Below are 20,000 nucleotides of genomic sequence, written 5' to 3' on the forward strand. Positions count from 1 at the left end.
GTGTTCTTCTCCTAGAAGAGCTGCTGTCCATAGTTAAAGAGTCTCCTCTACCCTTAATAAAAGGAAAGTGGCCACTGAACAATTAGTGCTGTAACCCCTTGGATGAAGAAGAATTATTTGGTAATCTCAGTGTTGTCAGGTGTATGAGGACAGAGGAGAATATGTAGAGAATAGGCCAGGCTATTCGCTGTGTGTGTAGGCAAGGGAAAACGAACCGTAATCAGAGAGATGGGTACAATGTAGTACTGTCTGGCAGGTCAAAAGTCCCCATGACACTCTAGCGGTAGTATCTCACCGGGTGGCTGGTGCCCTGACCAATCTACTACTGCTATAAATTTTCTTCAATTATTTACCGTCACTCTAATGCCTGTTCAGTTATTAACAATCTATAGGTAATGAACTTCGAAAGTTCAAACTCGCAGCAAATGTTTTTATGTTGAACAGGCTTACATAAGTCCTTTTATAGTTTATATATCAAATATCTGTTTTAATGTTGTTTATGTTATTTAGAATATTTAATTTTAACTTTTCATTACTTCTTATATCGTTTATTTATTTCCTTATTTCCTTTCCTCACTGGGCTATTTTTTCCCAGTTGAAGCCCTTGGGCTTATAGCTTCTTGCTCTTCCAACTAGAGTTGTATCTTTGCTAGTAATACTAGTACTACTACTAATAATAATCAGAACTATATTGACTGTGATCCATTAGGTCCAACGGGATAGGCTATTCTCTCTCTCTCTCTCTCTCTCTCTCTCTCTCTCTCTCTCTCTCTCTCTCAGCACCATTATACTTTCATGCCATACATGATGAAATAACAAGATATAGAGATAATTAAAGTGTAAAAGGGGACAGCTGATAATCAGACAAAATGATAACGACAGTGGTCACTTACTCCATCCTCACGACAATACAAACACACCTTTAGTAAATAAATACTGAAAGGAAAGAAACATATGTGAAAGTAATTTTATAGAAAAGAAAAGGAAAGAAAAAGATGGCTTTAGGGAAACTTCCAAGGGGGTTGGAGGAAGGCCGAGGATTATCTTGGGCGTGGCGAAGTTGGAAGTGGTTTCCCCCGGGGATAGTTGGGACACAAAGATTAACTCGGCACTGACAATCCACCTGACCCATCCTTCCAAATCTCTCTCTCTCTCTCTCTCTCTCTCTCTCTCTCTCTCTCTCTCTTTGGAGACCTCCAACTATTTTAGTAGGACATTAAAGTTTTCGGAAGCCAGAATGTCTGTGGTTTTCGTCTTTCCTGTAAAGATTCTTAAGCGATTATTATAATGTGAGATGAAAGTTCCATTTTTAATGTTAGCCATGGTGGAATTTTAATCTTGAGAGACAACTGGTCTTATATTTAAAATGATAATGAAAATTGAAATAGGTTTTTAATGAAAATGCCAAAAAATATAACTTCACGCTAAGTGCCTGGATGTCCTAGAGTTAAATGTTAGATTTTTTCAAAGGAAATAAACTTGGATGTTTATTAATCTCTTTGGATGTATTGGGAAAGAGAAAAGAGGAGCAAGTTTTATATGTTTTGGTGTTAAAGGGCAAGTAAGAATTACAATAGTAGGCTATAATCAAGGACAGTCTTTCTCAAATATATAAACATGGGATAATGTAGACTGTGTATGTAGTGCAAATACCAGTCGATGTCTTATGTTATTATAAATGTTTTTTTTTTTTACCGTAATTGTAGAGACCTCTGTGGGTTTTATAAGAAAATATATACATGTGACAATGAAGTAAATCTTTAACACCGGAATGTTAAAATATTTGTTTTGGGGTGTATGGATACGAGAACTAGTCCAAGTGATATCTCTGAGATTCACCAACTCGTTAAACTAAGTAATTGCCAGAAATACCGACTTTTTCTTGAAATATCCCAAACGAAAATTCCTTAACTTTTTTCTCTAATCACCGGTTCTGATTACGAGAGAAAGGTAGATTTCTTCAACATTAATCTTTAATGATGTAATGTATCTAGGTATGGGTTTGTGATCAACGAAAGCAGTTTCGTCTTCTAAAAACAAGGTTCTTCTTGTTTTCAAGGAACACCCGTGCAAGCACAACGTTAAAACATTAAGAATGTATACTGTATGTATTGAATGGCAGAGGCAAGGGATAGTGACATTGTTCTAATGAGCAGGACACTGCCCTGAAGACTGACCATATGTACATATAATCAGCGCCCGAGCCCCCTCTCCACTCAAACTAGGATCAAGGAGGGCCAGGCAATGGCTGCTGATGAGTTAGCAGATATACCTATAGGCTCCCCTAAACCCCCCCCCCCCCCCATCCTTATCTCACAAGGATGGTGATGTTGCAGCGACCAAAGGAACTAACGAGTTTGAGCGGGACTCGTGAGTGATTAAGACGTGGTATCGACGGATAAGGCATTTCAAAATTTTTATATAAAACTTCAAAATTGCAAAAGTAATTGGGGGTGGCCCAAGCAAAATAAATAGGAAATACTAGCAAAATCATAGTAAGTTTATATTGAATATTCCCAGTGAACGGCATAAAATTCCTCTTTTCTCTCTCCTGAATGTAAGCGTTATGTCCCTTTTTTATCAGGTTATCAGTCAATAACTACCATGTAGCAAAGTGACACAGAAGCAGAGGGATATTTTCCCTAAGGATGCAACCTATTTGAGTTTACTCAAATGACAACTGAACACTAAAAATGTTGTTGTCGCTAGTGGAACAATTAGTAAGAGGCAAGTGGAGAAAGTCGGAGTAGGTTATAGACTAGTTTTTGTTAAAAAAAAATGAGCTCTTCTGTTGAAGCCATGTTCTTAAGGATAATATTTATTTTGTATAAGGTTTTTTGTTTGAGTTTTTGCTTCAATCGTAAACTTTTTATATTATTTACCTGATTTTTTGTTTGATTTGCAATGTTAATGGGATTAAATTCTATTTCACTGACAATGAATAACTACTAACGCAGATTGATCACCTCCAGATTGGTTTTTCAAAGTATGTTTTCAAAATATATCGGCGATTTTTTTATCAAATCAGATTATGAAGAGTGATGTCAATGAATAAGATTGTTGTATTTTTCATTTTCGTGGTTAGATTTTGGAAATTACCAATATCTTTTGGGGTATGGAAAATCTTAATTTTTTCGTACCATCTGTTCAGCAGAGAATTTCAGGTCCCTCTTCTTAATTCCTCTTCCTAATAATCCTCTGCTATACACTTTTTTCTTTTTATACAAACATATCTTCTTACATTTACCCAACAAGACCAAATATTCGTCAATCTTCCCGCTTTCCCGTGTCGCTACATTTCAAATTCAATTTTTTCTTACGGCCCACATATTGTTAAAGCATTTCCTATATATTGTCATCGGAAATTTTGAGATTATTCTTGGTTTTCCCTTTTATATATCAGTAGTAGGTTGGCCAGGGCACCAGCCACCCGTTCAGATACTACCTCTAGAGAGTTATTGGGTCATTTGACAGGCTAGGTGGTACAACATTGGATATATTTCTCTGGTTACGGTTCATTTTCCCTTTGCCTACACCTACACCGATTGAGTAGTCTGGCGTATTCTATATATATCCTACTCTGACCTTATACATCTGACAACACAGATTACCAAAAAATTCTTCTCTCAAGGTATTAACTACTGCATTTTTTATTGTCAGTGGATACTTTCCCTTTGGTAAGGGTAGAAGAGACTCCAAAATCAAACCATTGTCCTCTAGTTTTGGGTAGTGCTATAGCCTCTGTACCATGGCCTTCCACTGTCTTGGGTTACAGTTCTCTTGCTTGAGGGTACACTCGGGTACGCTATTCTATCTTATTTCTCTTCCTCATATTTTGTTAAAGTTTTCATAGTTATATATGAAATATTTATTTCAATGTTATTACTGTCTTTAGAATATTTTATTTTAATTGGTAATTACTTCTCTTATTTCCTTGTTTCCTATCCTCACTGGGCTATTTTCTCTTTTGGAGCCCCTGGGCTTATAGCATCCTGTTTTTCCAACTAGGGTTGTAGCTTGGCAAGTAATGATAATAATAATCAAATGATTTTTGTTTGAATTTTCAAACTCGTTTCTGTGTCGAAGTCAAAATAACATGGTTTTCACTGCAACGTTCGAGTCCATTCCTATTGTCGTTGTCAATTTCAGATGTTTCACTGAAATGTTAGTTATGATTCCTTGCGCCAAATTGACTTGACATTCAGGGCCATGTTTGAGGTTTTTCTCATTGTTTTAGTCCAACTGACAGCTTTTACCGGTAAGCTTCGGTTAGTTCAGTGTGTTGGATTAAACTGACATGATATTCAGCGGAATGTTGGTGACCAATTCCTTTTACGACGACAAACTGACATATTTTATCTGATATGTTTCGTATTGTTTCTTATGTCAATTAAAATGAAAAGATTATTACCTATATGATTAGAGACCGTTCGCTGATATATTGTTAAACGGAATGGTTGAGATAATTCTTTTTGTCTTATTCAGACTGTTCCCCTTGTCAAAATCAAATTGATATTGTTTTTATCAATATGCATGAGGCTTTTCCTTGTGATATTTATTAAGGTATGTTCCGAATTCCAGTCTTAGTTTAACTAACAGTTTACTTCCTGAATGAAATATTTTAATTATTTCCTAAATATACAAGTTTACATGATTTTCTCCTGAATGTTTGAAATTGTTCATATCGTCATATTTAGCGATAATTTACATCCAAATGTTCAAGATTGTTCCGTGGATCATATATAAACTGATACGATTTTTAAGCAAATTATTGATTTCATTCTTAGTGTTATTTAAAAGAAATCTATTTTTACCCAAATTATATTGAGAATTCATATTTAAAGTATTACCTCCCTTTTGTCACTGCCATTTGTATATATTAGGTTTATATTCATATTACATTCGAATTGTTTTCTCTTTCCATTTTCAATAGGTTGTTCGTTTCGGGAATGTTCAGTATACCTTGAATTACGCTGTTAATAGTCCCTTGCCTACTAAGTAAAAAAGGACACTAGTTTTCCAAACCATTTGTACATCTGTATTTCCATTCGCTCATACCTCTGCCGGTCGTTCTGTCGATCATTGTATATCACTCATTCATTGTAATCAGTGAAAGGATTTTGGACAACCTGGGTACAGGAGAAGACCATCCCGCATAGAATAAGATTGTTCATCCGTCTGCCTGTCTGACACACTTGCTTTGTCCACGGAACTGCTCCTGTAGAGTAGAAAAGGTTTCAATCAATATAGATATAAAGGTAGACATCATGCATAGATCTGCATGACAGAAGATCGTCTATTCAGGGGCCTCTTATGTTGTTGAATAGATCTCAGTCGAATTTTGTATAAAGAGGGACCATTATTCATTGCTGTGCATCAAGGGAATCTCATATTCTAAAGTGCTCACAAATTTAGCCTTGACCGTATTTTTTAAACTGGAAGAGAATACAGACATTATGGGATGCATAAACCGCTAATAGTCGCTTAAAGACGGCATTGTGGTTAGTGATTTTGCGACCTCGTCCTTGGCTGTGACACTGACCTTTGTGCAAACACATCTGGGAGAAAATTGTTAGAATTGTTACAACCTTTGCAAGAATTATAGTGGTTAGGTTTTTGTTAACATGAGTATTCTTGACATGATGATTATAAGATTAATTGGAACTAAATTTTCAGGCTCTCCTCTCTCTCTCTCTCTCTCTCTCTCTCTCTCTCTCTCTCTCTCTCTCAGGTGATATCGTATCTTGTAATATGAAAGATGATTTTCTTTTTAAATCTTTATTAGCTTTGGTTTTTTTTTTTTCTAAATTATGAGCTTTTAGATTATTACTTTTTGCTTATGAGTGGAAGCTAAATGGGATTGTAAAAACAAAAATACTAATATCTGTTAGTGACAAGGGAGTTTCTTTAAGAATTGTGGTTTTACTGAAACAATTCTAAGGTTAATGGGGAGATGTTTACCTTATATGTTCTTATCTGTGTTTTATCCCAATATTCACATTTATTACGAGTTTGATTAACGTGAATAATTGGTACGTATCTTATTTTTACATTTTGTTAATTTTATCACCTAATAACTTCAAGTCATATCACATTTTTTTGAAAAATATATTTTTCGAAAATTCCAAACGTTACTTTTATGACACAAACACATGAATTCAATTGTTTCGGGTCTAATAGAGGAGTGGGGAGGGGGATGAGACAGGTACTTCTAATGAGGTAAACAAATCCGTTCCATTTCAGTTTATTATCAAAACAACAAACTTTCAGAATTACGTGACGTTTTTTTCAGGCCATGTTTTGAGTAGGCTTTTTAAATGATTGAAATTCAGTGGCTTCTGTATGTCATTTCTAATTGGGTTACAAATTTAGTACTTTATAAGCTGATAGTATAAATATCTAATTTTTTCTTTCGTGGCTATAATACATATTTTATGCTCATCATGTGTCAGCTTTCGTGATTTTTATGCACGCACATATTGTATTTGTGTGTGTGTGTGCATATATATATATATATATATATATATATATATATATATATATATATATATATATATATATATTTGTGTATATATGTATGTATATATTCAGTATATACACATATTTACAATATATATGTACCCTCTCTCTCTTTATTTGTATGTATACACACACACATATATATCTATATCTATATATATATATATATATATATATATATATATATATATATATATATATATATAAAAGGAAGAGTGAGAGTGAAAACCTATTATCCGTTGGGAGTCTCGATGATTGTTTCGTGGTGAGGACAGAAGAGTGACCATGGCGAATGACTTAAATGGAAAAGTTAGTTCTTAAGAAAGAAGAAAAGCTTCATTTGGTAAAGTTTTGATTTAGAAACTTTCTGCGTCGTTGGTAAACCTTTGTTTCAGGATGTGGTGGTGCGAGAGGTAGTAAATGTTGAGCTAGTTTTTCTTTGATTTATATATTTTCTTAGTAATGATGTATTGATAACTTGGCAAAAAAAGAAAGAGAATAAACTTGGAATAAATAAAGACTATATGGGGATATCAGGAAATGGAATAGGGCGAAAATTATTAGTGGCATTCGCGTATCAATATTAATAAAAATCAAATGAGTTATCAAAGACCAAACAAACTATTAAAGAGAATCGTGTAACCTTTTGAAATTAATTATTCATATTCTATATGCATTGTAAGGATTTATAAGCTGAGGATTAGGGAGATGTAAGTGGTCGAAAGGTTAGCATATGTGAATGATGAATTACAATATATAATTCAGTGGGAAAGGGATGCATAGACGTGGTTTTATATATGGCCTGAGATAAGTATTTGAAAGGAGTCTAAATATTCAGAAAAGGCGAAGAATGTATGTAAGATATTGTAAATGGCTTATTATTATTATTATTATTATTATTATTATTATTATTATTATTACTACTACTTGTTAAGCTACAACCCTAGTTGGAAAAGCAGGACGCTATAAGCCCAGGGGCTCCATCAGGGAAAATAGCCCAGTGAGGAAAGGAGACAAGGAAAAATAAAATATTCTAAGAAGAGTGAGAGCATTAGAATAAATATCTCCTATATAAACTATAAAAACGTTATTCTCTGACGAGGCTCATGTGCAGATATATAACCTGGTGAATATTGTGAATGGTTCATCCAAGATTCAGGCGTTAAATAACTGAAAACTGAAATAACAGAAAACTTAGTTTGTTGAAAATATTTTGTGTTTGTGTGTATATATATACAGTATATATATATATATATATATATATATATATATATATATATATATATATATATATATATATATGTATATATATATGTTTGTGTTGTAGTAGGTGTGTGGGTGTGTTTATGTGTTGTAAGCATATGCATAAGTTCTTTCCGTCGAGTTCGCGAATGAGCTAAATGAAGCTGAGAATTTTTATACCATGTATGGGGTTCGGAATTTTTTATATTTTTTTCCGAGCTTCAATTCAGACGTCGAAAATACAAGGCGTCTTTTTACATAACTTTTTATCCTTTCTTTCTTGATAATTTTTAATTTCATTGGACGAAAGAAGTTTTTTTAATGTTGGTAGAAATTGTTGAAACTGAGAGAAAAGAATTTATAAACTTGTTTTTTCTGAGAGAGATGTTCAGATAGCGTGGTGTAGTAATAAAGGAAGATATGGGCTGTATAAGTGGCTTGCAGATACCAAATATATCCATACGGGCATGTAGTAACGTGTAGATTACATGTTGAAACCTCCTGTGCGTAGGTTAAAATCCTTCCATGTGAGGGACTGGTGTTCATTAATATCCGCTCAAATTTAGGCTTAGGAGTAACATATGTATCAAAGAAAAATCATGATAAAATCGAGAATTGATCATTGGGGTTATTTAAATAAGTATATATGTGATAGAAGTGAGATATATATATATATATATATATATATATATATATATATATATATATATATATATATATATATATATATATATATATATATATATATATATATATATATATGCGTAAAAATCACAGGAAAACGTGATGCTCAGATGCAGAAGAGCCACAGGGAAAATGAAAATACGAAATATATGATTAAGTCCTGACTAGTTTCGTGATACTTCTTCAGAGGACTGATTTATTAAGAGAGGTTTCTTTACATTTTATAGGGAAAGTAAACGTACAAACGTACATAAAGAGGCTTACAGAACAATGACACTCCCATACCAGCTACCTGGGCTGAGGTCAGGTGTTTACTGGCGGAGATCCAACCTCATTAGACACCTGCCAAAAAGGGTCATTTCTGGTGACAGGTAAATTCTTGTTTTTGACTTTCAATACAGTTTATTCATATGAATAACGGTAGCCTTATCTATATAAATACATAAGCAAAACTATATGTATATGTAAAACACATCTATATATAAATATATAAAAAGACATATACATACGTATATACAGACAGGCATTCATACACAAACATGCATAATATATACATATACATATATATACGTGTACATATGCTGGTATACATATACAGACACATACATAGACTTACATATAAATGTTTTTTACACATGATTAACATGTATATATACACATATATACATGCACATATATATATTTATACACATACATACACACACATACACACACACACACACACACACATATATATATATATATATATATATATATATATGCATATACATATACATAAGGAAAGTGTCAGATATGCTCAAGATAATAATGCACTCTTTGCTCACATTAGACATAAAAAGCACAATATTAATTGGTCAGGTGCAAAGAAATTGGTTCATTCAAATAACTTAGTGGAAAGAAACTTCATAGAGTCCAGTTTCATAAAAGAAACCTTTGAAAACAACTTGAATATTGGACATGGAATGTATAAACTCGACGCCTTTATGTGTAAAGAGATTTGTAAGCTATATAAAAAAACTTTAACCACTTAATGTAGAACTGAATGTATTGTGAATAATTAAGGCCACTGTGAAATTAATATTTAGACCTAAGCTACAATTCATTAAATGGTACAATTATTCTATATAGTATGCATAAGTACATTGGCACTATATAGTGATATGCTAGATATAAGTATTGATATATACGTGATTATATGTTTATGGTAATAATGTTGTAAGTGCATAGATATATATATGTATGTGTGTATATATGTATGTATGCATGTGTGTATATATGTATATATGTATATATATGTATGTTTATATGTATATATGTATGTGTATGTGTGTATGTGTATATATGTATATGTATATATATTTATATGTGTATGTATGTGTATATATATGTATATATATATACATGTTAATCATGTGTAAAAAAAATTTATATGTAAGTCTATCTATGTCTGTATATGTATACCAGCATGTGTACACGTATGTATATGTATATGTATATATTATGCATGTTTGTGTATGAATGCCTGTCTGTGTATACATATGTATATGTCTTTTTATATATTTATATATAGATGTGTTTTACATATACATATAGTTTTGCTTATGTATTTATATAGATAAGGCTACCGTTATTCATATAAATAACCTATTGCAAGTCAAAAACAAGAATTTACCTGTCACCAGAAATGACCCTTTTTGGCAGGTGTATAATGAGGTTGGATCTCCGCCCAGTAAACACCTGACCTCAGCCCAGGTAGCTGGTATGGGAGTGTCATTGTTCTGTAAGCCTCTATATGTATGTTCGTACGTTTACTTTCCCTATAAAATGTAAAGAAACCTCTCTCAATAAAAAGCCTGTGCCCAGCAGTAAGGCTGGGCAATCTAAGAAGAAGAAGAAATCAGTCCTCTGAAGAAGTATCAAGAAACTAGTCAGGACTTAATCGTATATTTCGTATTTTCATTTTCCCTGTGGTTCTGCTATATATATATATATATATATATATATATATATATATATATATATATATATATATATCTATTAGAAAGAAACAAGGAGAGTAGTTGAAGTTGAAGGAATAATCTAATGTGCAAAAGAGAGAAAAAGGGTGCTACTATAGCGTGAGGTCTACCACACTATAGCGTGAGGTCTACCTCCCATTAGCACTATAGCGTGAGGTCTACCGCTGAATTATTCGTCCCTCATAGATAAGACACATTTCATACATTTGTTTAAGCAATAAACACTCAATTTAAACATATTTTAGAAATGTCTTAAAATGATAATTGGAAATTTAATTACATTGAAAAAAAAAATTAATGAAGGTAAAAATAAACATGTTATCATATATTTCCATATTTATTCTAGCGATACAAAACAATAAACACTTAATTTAAACATATATTAGAAATGACTTAAATAGATAATTGGATTTCTAATTACATTAAAAAAAAGGAATAAAGGTAAAAATAAACATGTTATCGGTCTACTGCTAAATTATTCGTCCCTCATAGATAAAACACATTTCATACATTTGTTTAAGCAATAAACACTTCATTTAAACATATCTTAGAAATGACTTAAATAGATAATTGGATTTCTAATTACATTAAAAAAAGGAATAAAGGTAAAAATAAACATGTTATCATATATTTCCATACATTTATCCTAGCGGTACACACTTCGTACATCTTCTAAGAAAGACAAATAGATCATTGGAATTTTTTCTCATCACCTTCCAGCAAAAATAAAGATGAGACTGGAACAGCTGACGACAAACACCTCGCATTAATCTCTTCAGAATCATCGTTTTAGCGTCCAACCACGATCGCTCAATTGCCTGTGTGTATGCTCATGTCGCTGGATCCACATAATATTGCTGGTGGTTCACTGTAGAATGCTGGTACCCCATGGCATTTAGGTTGCGGAAGGTCCAAGCTTGTCGCGTGGTAGACCTCACCCCCCGCCTGGGTAGGCGACATATGGCGGTAAACCTCACGCTATAGTAGCACCAGAAAAAGATACATTATATACTTGGAGGGAACAAAAGTAATAAGGTTATTGGACACTATAAATCAATCTTATTCTACATTTCAAAAAATCTTTATAATTATTGCAATGAAAACTATTTTCGCATTATTTCGTATTTTCTGTTCGCCTTACGATTAGAATGGACATCGGAAGGGATCATGCATTCACAGTCGCATATAAATTAAGAAATTTTTCAATTTCTAATTGAAGAGGATTATTCTTATATTTGATGTATATAGAAATCTTTGATTGTTTTCGAATCGGTAACATTAATGATTATGGAAATACCTGAATCATACACGTTAGCTAAATCACCAAAAATAAATTACTCGAAATTTAAATCTGAACTAAACCTTAGACTAAGACACAAAGAAAGACTCTATATAAAATCATACAATCACTTTTTCTATAGAAATTGATTTATGAAAAGGTTTTTAGATCAGTGATGCTAAAGGACATTAAATCTGACCCAGGTCTGATAATTTCTTAGATGGTTAACCGATAAGGAAAGCTAATCCTTCTTTAGAAACAAGTTTCCTGGAACATCCTTTGGATTATATCACCTCGTTATGATTTATTCTCCTAATCTCAATTTAATAGGCGTCATTATTTATCAGAGGTTATATAACCTCGAGCTTAATCCGTCTGTTATTTATGCGTTATTAACAATTTTACACAATTTCTTACAACTTGAGTGACTGGTTATTTTCTTTAATCCTTGGTTTTACATTTGATATAATGATAAATGTTTCATTCTTGTTATGAGAACTTCAAGTCTTTTGGGTTCTGGGGTCTTGGTAGCAGTCTGTGGTATTTCAGCAATAGAAAATTTTTTAAATTTTAGACATTTTCATCATGTAAAGTGCGTTTTGGGTTTGAAACTAAGCTTGTTCATCTACTACGCGCAACTCATGGGTGAAATTCATGATTGCCCGGCAGCTCAATACATGGTTGATTGATTGATTTGGGGTTTTCTGGCAACCTGACATCCAAGGTCATTGACGCCGATATCGTTTATTGTAAATAAAAATATAAATAAATAAAAGAATATTCAATTAAAACCATAAAAGCAAAGATGTCATTTTAAAAGTTAAATCTCTCTCGCAAGACCTGCTTCTGAAATAAAGCTAAAAATACCACTACCATGGTAGGACACATCTTGTCCAAGAATCCTGGCAAGGATGAACCTGCTGTACCAACCGTGTGTCACACGATCGTACATAAATTATTTTGTATATATTATGCTTGTATCTGCGCTCTTCCCTCGCACTAAAAAGAACCTGAATAATCATGTCTCCGGTTTACCTCTGTAACATTGTCACTTTCTCGAACATGTATTTTCCTGTTGCCTTGAGGTTTTGTATATAAAGGAGAGTGTTCCTTAATAAAGTACTCAGTTGATTGCATCCTGCCTTTGAGTTCACAACCCTCTCTCGGCCCGTCACACTGCCATCCTTGCCTCGAGCCTTAAAAGTAGTTAGGGAATTATGAGGACTCTTTTGGTGGTTAATAATTGTAACTTTTGGAGAAGTTTAGTAACCATAAAAGTATATGAATTTGATTATTTTTGATATATTGAACGTGCCATAGTCAAGCATATCACTTAATAACTAGTTCATCTATATAGAAAGCTGTATGTGAAATGCAAGTGTTTTTTTATATTCCCCAAACATAAATTTGCTGATAAAAGACATATTTTTGAATGGTCCTCACTGCTTGGCTAGCAAGCATATGTTTCATTTAATTTTTTTTATTTTTTTGACGGTAAGCGTTACTGTTGCTACCTAATTATTAATTTACTGTGTACCAAATTAATTATATGTATAAGAGTAACATGTAATGTAGCATTCTGTACAAACATTATTTTTGAAGCGTACTTTAGTCCTTGAATGACTAATTTTTATAAACTAATGAAACTCTCTTTAAGTAGTTATTATATTAGGAAAATGCGTAAGCTATATTTTCTTTCAGTTTCAAGGTATTGAAGTCTATTGAGTTCTTTGTACAGTTCAACAGCTTTTATTTTTCAATGGAAATATTTAAATAAATGTATCTAGTGCCTATCAGGAAATTAGATTTTATCTACCACCGGAACATCTTTGGTTGAGAAATTTAAAAGAAATTCATCAAATCAAATTGTTTAAGCATTTAAGCCTAATGATGATTAAACTCTTTTGTTAGTCCACGAATCAGTATCACGAGATTGTCATAAGAAAACTGTTTGGACTTATTTCTATTGAAATTTAACGAACTAACCTTTCGTGAGTGTTTGGACAAAATACGGTATATATATATATATATATATATATATATATATATATATATATATATATATATATATATGTGTGTGTGTGTGTGTGTGTGTGTGTGTGTGTGTGTGTATGTATGTATATAATACATAATTACAAACAATCAAACAAACAACAACAGCAACAAACTTAGCAGTTTCTAGTCCACTGCAGGACAAAAGGCCTCAGAAATGTACTCATTCACGGCCAATTGGTGATGGCAAGGGACTTTCGTCGAATCGCCCACAGCCAACCAACCAACCTATTATGGGTGGCCCTGACTAGTACAGATTTGTTTATCATGGCAATACATAAACCATTTCACCACGTTAAATTTGTTTTTTCTAATTTTATTCTTCCAATATACTCCTTCTGTTTCTGTTCCAAATATTTTACCTTAAGTAATAGCAACAGATGTGAGGAAAGGCCTCAAAATGTTTAACTGTTGGACCATGATTGGAGAACGAAAGTTTCAAAATCAATTAGATTTCTTGTCCAGTAATATTATTAATATTATTATTATTATTATTATTATTATTATTATTAAAGAAAATTGTAATGAATAAAATTATGTGAGCTATGGCTATAATATACCTATTTAGTGAATATATGTGTTAGAGTACATAAGATTCAAGCATTATGTACTTGAATACGCTAAATCAGTCTTTAGCTGGAATCGTGTTCTGTTTATTTTTGCTCTATAAAGATGACATAATTTGGGATAAGAATATTACAGACAAATAACTATTTTCATTGTGTTTTAGATGGAAAAGATTGCGTATAATGCAGTTAATAAACTCCTGCGAAAAACTTTTGTGATATCTAAAGCCGTAAAAGTTGAACAGAAAAATAATGTTACCACGAGAATGCTTTATATTGTTATGAAAGCAGCTCTAAAAATGTGTGGTAAGCCTAATTGGATGAACTTTTAATTTTTCCTAATTTTTCTTTTTTTTCCTCCCTTTGTTTCTCGTATAAAAACCAATTTTTTTTGGAGAGAAAAGTGTGATTCTCATTTTGCCTGATTTTTCTTCTATTCTGAAAGTACCATTTTTACTCTCAAGATTAACAGATTTAGAAGAACCAGAAAAGTATTTGCTTCAAACATGTGAAACATTTCAGGGCAAGTGAGATTATTTAGGAACACAATAGTATAATGTTTTGTTGTTAAAGTCATAGCATTATGCAATTCTTATTTAGTAAAGTTTGAATTGGTCATTTAGTAGGCTGTTGATCTCATTTTATTTTTAGTATATCAGTAATTCTATTTTTTTTAACTAAAAAGAAATAATAAAATGTGTTTTATAGCTTTTTCATTATTTATTTTATATCAAATGAGAAATGTTTTTCTTTTATAATAAAGAGCGTATATATATATATATATATATATATATATATATTTATATTATATATATATATATATATTTGTATATATATATAGAGTATATATATATATATATATATATATATATATATATATATATATATAGACAGATAGATGGATAGATAGATATATTTCTTTCCTGTCACCCTGAGCGGCAGGGGGTGAGGGAGTAGTCATACCCTGGTGAGAGGGTAGTAGTTAGAAAAGGGGGAGGGCATATGAAGGGTTGAATCTGCGTGCATTAATGTGCATATCTAACTACATATTTAGCCGTCATTTTTTTTTTACTAGTCACGTAAAACGATTATTTTTGCTGTTCACTTGTGTATAACGAGAAGTCTAATTTTCAGAATGAACCTTTTATTATACATTACAACCTTGTTAAAAAAAAAAAAATAGCCATTTAAAGGGCCCTATCCTCACAATGAATTGAGATTTTCCTGGATTTCCTTTTTCCTGTAAAATTTTATCGCGTATGATACATTGCAGAAATTATATCATTAAATTGAAATTTCAACATGTTCGATAGTTCCTTTTTAACTAGGGGATCTAAGCTGACCGTTTATTACCAAGGCTTTAATGTGTCATTTACAGAACGTATCGGTTAAATTGTCGAAAGATGGATGGCCTCTATAATTGGTGGATATTTTGCGAAACGTATAACAATTCACAGGTCTGTGAGTATATATATATATATATATATATATATATATATATATATATGTGTGTGTGTGTGTGTGTGTGTGTATATATATATATATATATATATATATATATATATATATATATGTATATATATATATATATATGTATATATATATATATATATATATATATATATATATTTATATTCAAATAAGCCATATATATTTTTGATACATTAATGTCTGGATTCTCTTAACGACCTCGGGATCAGAGCCCCAGGCGAAATCACACAAAGACAAGAGCTTGGCTCCGGCCGGGAATCGAACCCTGGTCGGCAAGCTTGTATAGACAGTGACTAAGCCACTTGGCAAGCTTGTATAGACAGTGACTAAGCCACTTGGCCACTAAGTGGCTTAGTCACTGTCTATACAAGCTTGCCGACCAGGGTTCGATTCCCGGCCGGAGCCAAGCTCTTGTCTTTGTGTGATTTCGCCTGAGGCTCTGATCCCGAGGTCGTTAAGAGAATCCAGACATTAATGTATCAAAAATATATATGGCTTATTTGAATATGAAAAACACGTAAAAATGTGCAAAATTTATCATATATATATATATATATATATATATATATATATATATATATATATATATATATATATATATAGCAACTATTACTAGTCCACTGCAGAACAAAGGTCTCAAACATGTCCTTTCACTTGCTCCTGTCCATGGTCTTTCTATGCCAGTCCACACCTACAAACTTTCTTAGTTTGTCGATTCATCGTCGTCTCTTCCTTACCTTGCTTCTTTTGCAATCTCTAGGGACCTACTCAGCTATATGTCCTTCTCATTGTATGTCCTGCCCATGTCCATTTTTTTTTTCTTACATGTTAGAATATCATCTACTTATGTATGCTCTCGTATCCACGCTGCTCTTTTTCTGTCTCATTGTTATTTCCCATCATTATTCTATCCATAGCTCTTTTGAATTGTAACTAGCTAATGTTCTAAGGGTTTAGTAAGGCTCCAAGTTTCTGGTGCATACGTTAAAACGGGTAGGACCATTTGATTAAAAATTAAATGCCTGATTTTCGTAAAAATTACACAGGAATATGATATCAGGTGTTCCTCAGGACAGTGATTTTGGTCCTTTTCTTTTCATATTATATGTCCATGATGTGTGGTTTGACCTAGAAAAAATAGCTTGTCACCTAAGGATATGATGCTATTCGCTCTGCATTGACCCCATCTCTTGAATGTAGGCTTTTATTTGCTAAATCCTTTACCCTGTATATGGTTAAAGCTGGTGGTTGCTGAAAATTATTGAAAACGAAGTTAAACCGTAACTAAACTCTAAAGTATGATTGTAAGTAGGTCAAGGATACAGTATACACCTCAACCATCATATTATTAATAACGTGTCTTTAACATACGGCTCATTTAAAATTGAATGTGCAAGGGCATTTTGGTCCAGCTTGTATGTTCGTATATATGTTATGTTGTTCTCTCTGATGTTCATTAGAGCTGAGGCAAAGCTGAGAACAATGGTTTGATTTTGGAGTGTCCTTCTCTAGAAAAGCTGCTTACCATATCTAAAAACTCTCTTATACCCTTACTAAGAGGAAAGTAACCCTTGAACAATTCTAGTGCAGTAGTTAACCCCTTGTGTGAAGAAGAATTGTTTGGTAATTTGTATGTAAGGTGTATGAGACCAGAGGAGAATATGAAAAGAATAGCCCAGACTATTCAGAGTATGTGTGTAGGCAAAGGGAAAATGAACCGTAACCAGAGAAAAGGGTCCAACGTAGTACTGTCTGGCCAGTCAAAAGACTCCTTAACTCTCCAGCGGTAGTATCTTAACGGAAGATGACTTCTTATCTCATTCCAAAATGAAAGTTTGAGGAACTTATTACCATGAGGGATGTAAACATAAGTGTACCACGTAATAACTGTGGACAAAATCACGTTATTGTTTCATTGTATATTTTTCCATTCATATATTTTTAACGGAAACTATCTTTTATTCTGATTTCTATAGCGACTGTAGTCATGTTTATACGTACTGGATGATATAAGGAAATTGTGCGAGTTGATCGTTAGGCTGTAACCGAGATGCGAAGCGAATGCTACTGATTTTATTTTAACCGATAGCGAGTTTATGTACAAGAGGTTCCGGACAAGAACGTCACTAAAATGTAATCATACTTATTCATGTAAAAGGAGACTTAAACAGGTTATGTTTAAGGGGGGTAAACGAGAGATACAAAAAAGAGAGAATACCGTTACAGTGTAGAAAATGTAAACTAGAAAGGTAGCGAAAAATATAGTTTCATCAGCATGAGGCAATCCATACGTGGATACATTCAGACATATGGCGTCTGAGTTACCATTGTCTAATTACTGTTTATCAGTCATCATTTATGAGATTTTCTCTTATTTATTATACTTTTTGTTATGCACTTTCAATTTTCAATGTTTACTTACTTTCATTTTTCTCCCGCCCCGTTTTTTTAAAAGATATCCTATGTCCTATAGAGGGAAATTTCCTTTGATGTTTTTATTGTTTCTTTTACCAGAGTTTTTCCTTTCTTTGACTGAATACTTGTTTTTCCAATGTTGCTGTTATTTTAGACCACCGCAAAGCTGTGGAAGACTAGGATAGGCGATATTGAATTGTTTGCCAATGCTCTCTCTTGTTATATTTTATATTGACGAGTTCACATGAATTACTAGTCAGTCCAATCATGGTATTTTTTTTTAGATTATCATCAGATTGTTGTCTGTTAAGAGTTCTTTAGTATATATATATATATATATATATATGTATATATATATATATATATATATATATATATATATATATATATATATATATATATATATATGTACTGTATATGTGTGTGAACACAATCCTAGTTAGAAAAGCAGGATGGTATAAGCAAAAGGCTCTAACAGGGAAAAATACCCCAATGAGGTAAATAAATAGATAAACTACTTGAGGAGTGATAAATAATCAATATAAAGTATTTTAAGATCAATGATAATGTTAAAATAAATCTTTCGTAACTACTACTATGAAGACAGAATTATGTCGCCCTGTTCAACAATAAAATATTCACTGTAAGCTTGAACTTCAGAAGTTCCACAGATTTAGCTGCCCTATTAGGAAGATCATTCTAGAATCTGGTCACAGCTGGAATAAAACTTCAAGAATACTGTGTAGTGTTGAGCCTTATGGTGGAGAAGGCATGGCTGTTAGAATTAACTGCATATTCAAAATTATGACAAATCTTACGCAACATGCATAAAGAAAGTAAATTAATTTGCACCATGTACTCATTTCAGCTAGATCTCTATTAATGGATTCAGCAACTTCTGATATACATTTAGGAGATTTAATTGAGGCCAAGAGGGTAGCATCATCTCCATATGCAACTGTCTTGTTTTCTAGGCCAAATCACATATCATATGCGTATATGAAATGTATTTAGTCAAGAACACTACCCTGAGTAACACCAGATATCACATTCTTTTACTCACAATGGTGCTCATCAGCACCTGTTTGCAATCTATTACTTGAAAATTCAATAATGATGCTAAGAAACGACCCACCTTCTCCTAACTGGTTGAGTTTGAAAACAAGGGGCCCATGATAAACACGGTCAAAGGAAGCCCTAAAATTAAGGCCAATCATCCAAAGTTGCTGATCAAAATTAAGGGATTGCTCTATACCATTGGAGATTGTGAAAGGGGCATCACATACTCCAAGGCCTTTGAAACACCCAGATTGCAACCTAAGGAAACGTTTATTACCTCCAGTATACCTATTTATGCGTTTTATCAAAAGACTTTCAAAAACATTAGATAATAGGTGAGTTAAAGAAATTGTCCTTTAATCAGCTGGGCTAGAGCTACCACAAACTCATTTACCTAATGAAGTAACATTACGAATTCTCCAAGAGCTAAAGGATTATCTTCATGCTAACTTATGGAAAATAACAGACAAATTAGGGTGTAAGAAATCAGCAGTCTTTTATAAAAATAAAAAAATGAAAACGAAATTACCATTTAGGTTTACACCTTCACAAGCATCAAAGTCCATCAGAAGTGTTTTAACTTCATGGGACCGAAAAGCTAAACTAGTTAGTTTAGCCTCAGGAAAATAGGGATGAGGAAGATCTAGTTTCCCATTATTTTGCTTACTGTCAAAC

Source organism: Palaemon carinicauda, chromosome 1 (genome assembly GCF_036898095.1).
Source record: "Palaemon carinicauda isolate YSFRI2023 chromosome 1, ASM3689809v2, whole genome shotgun sequence".
NCBI classification, from domain to species: domain Eukaryota; kingdom Metazoa; phylum Arthropoda; class Malacostraca; order Decapoda; family Palaemonidae; genus Palaemon; species Palaemon carinicauda.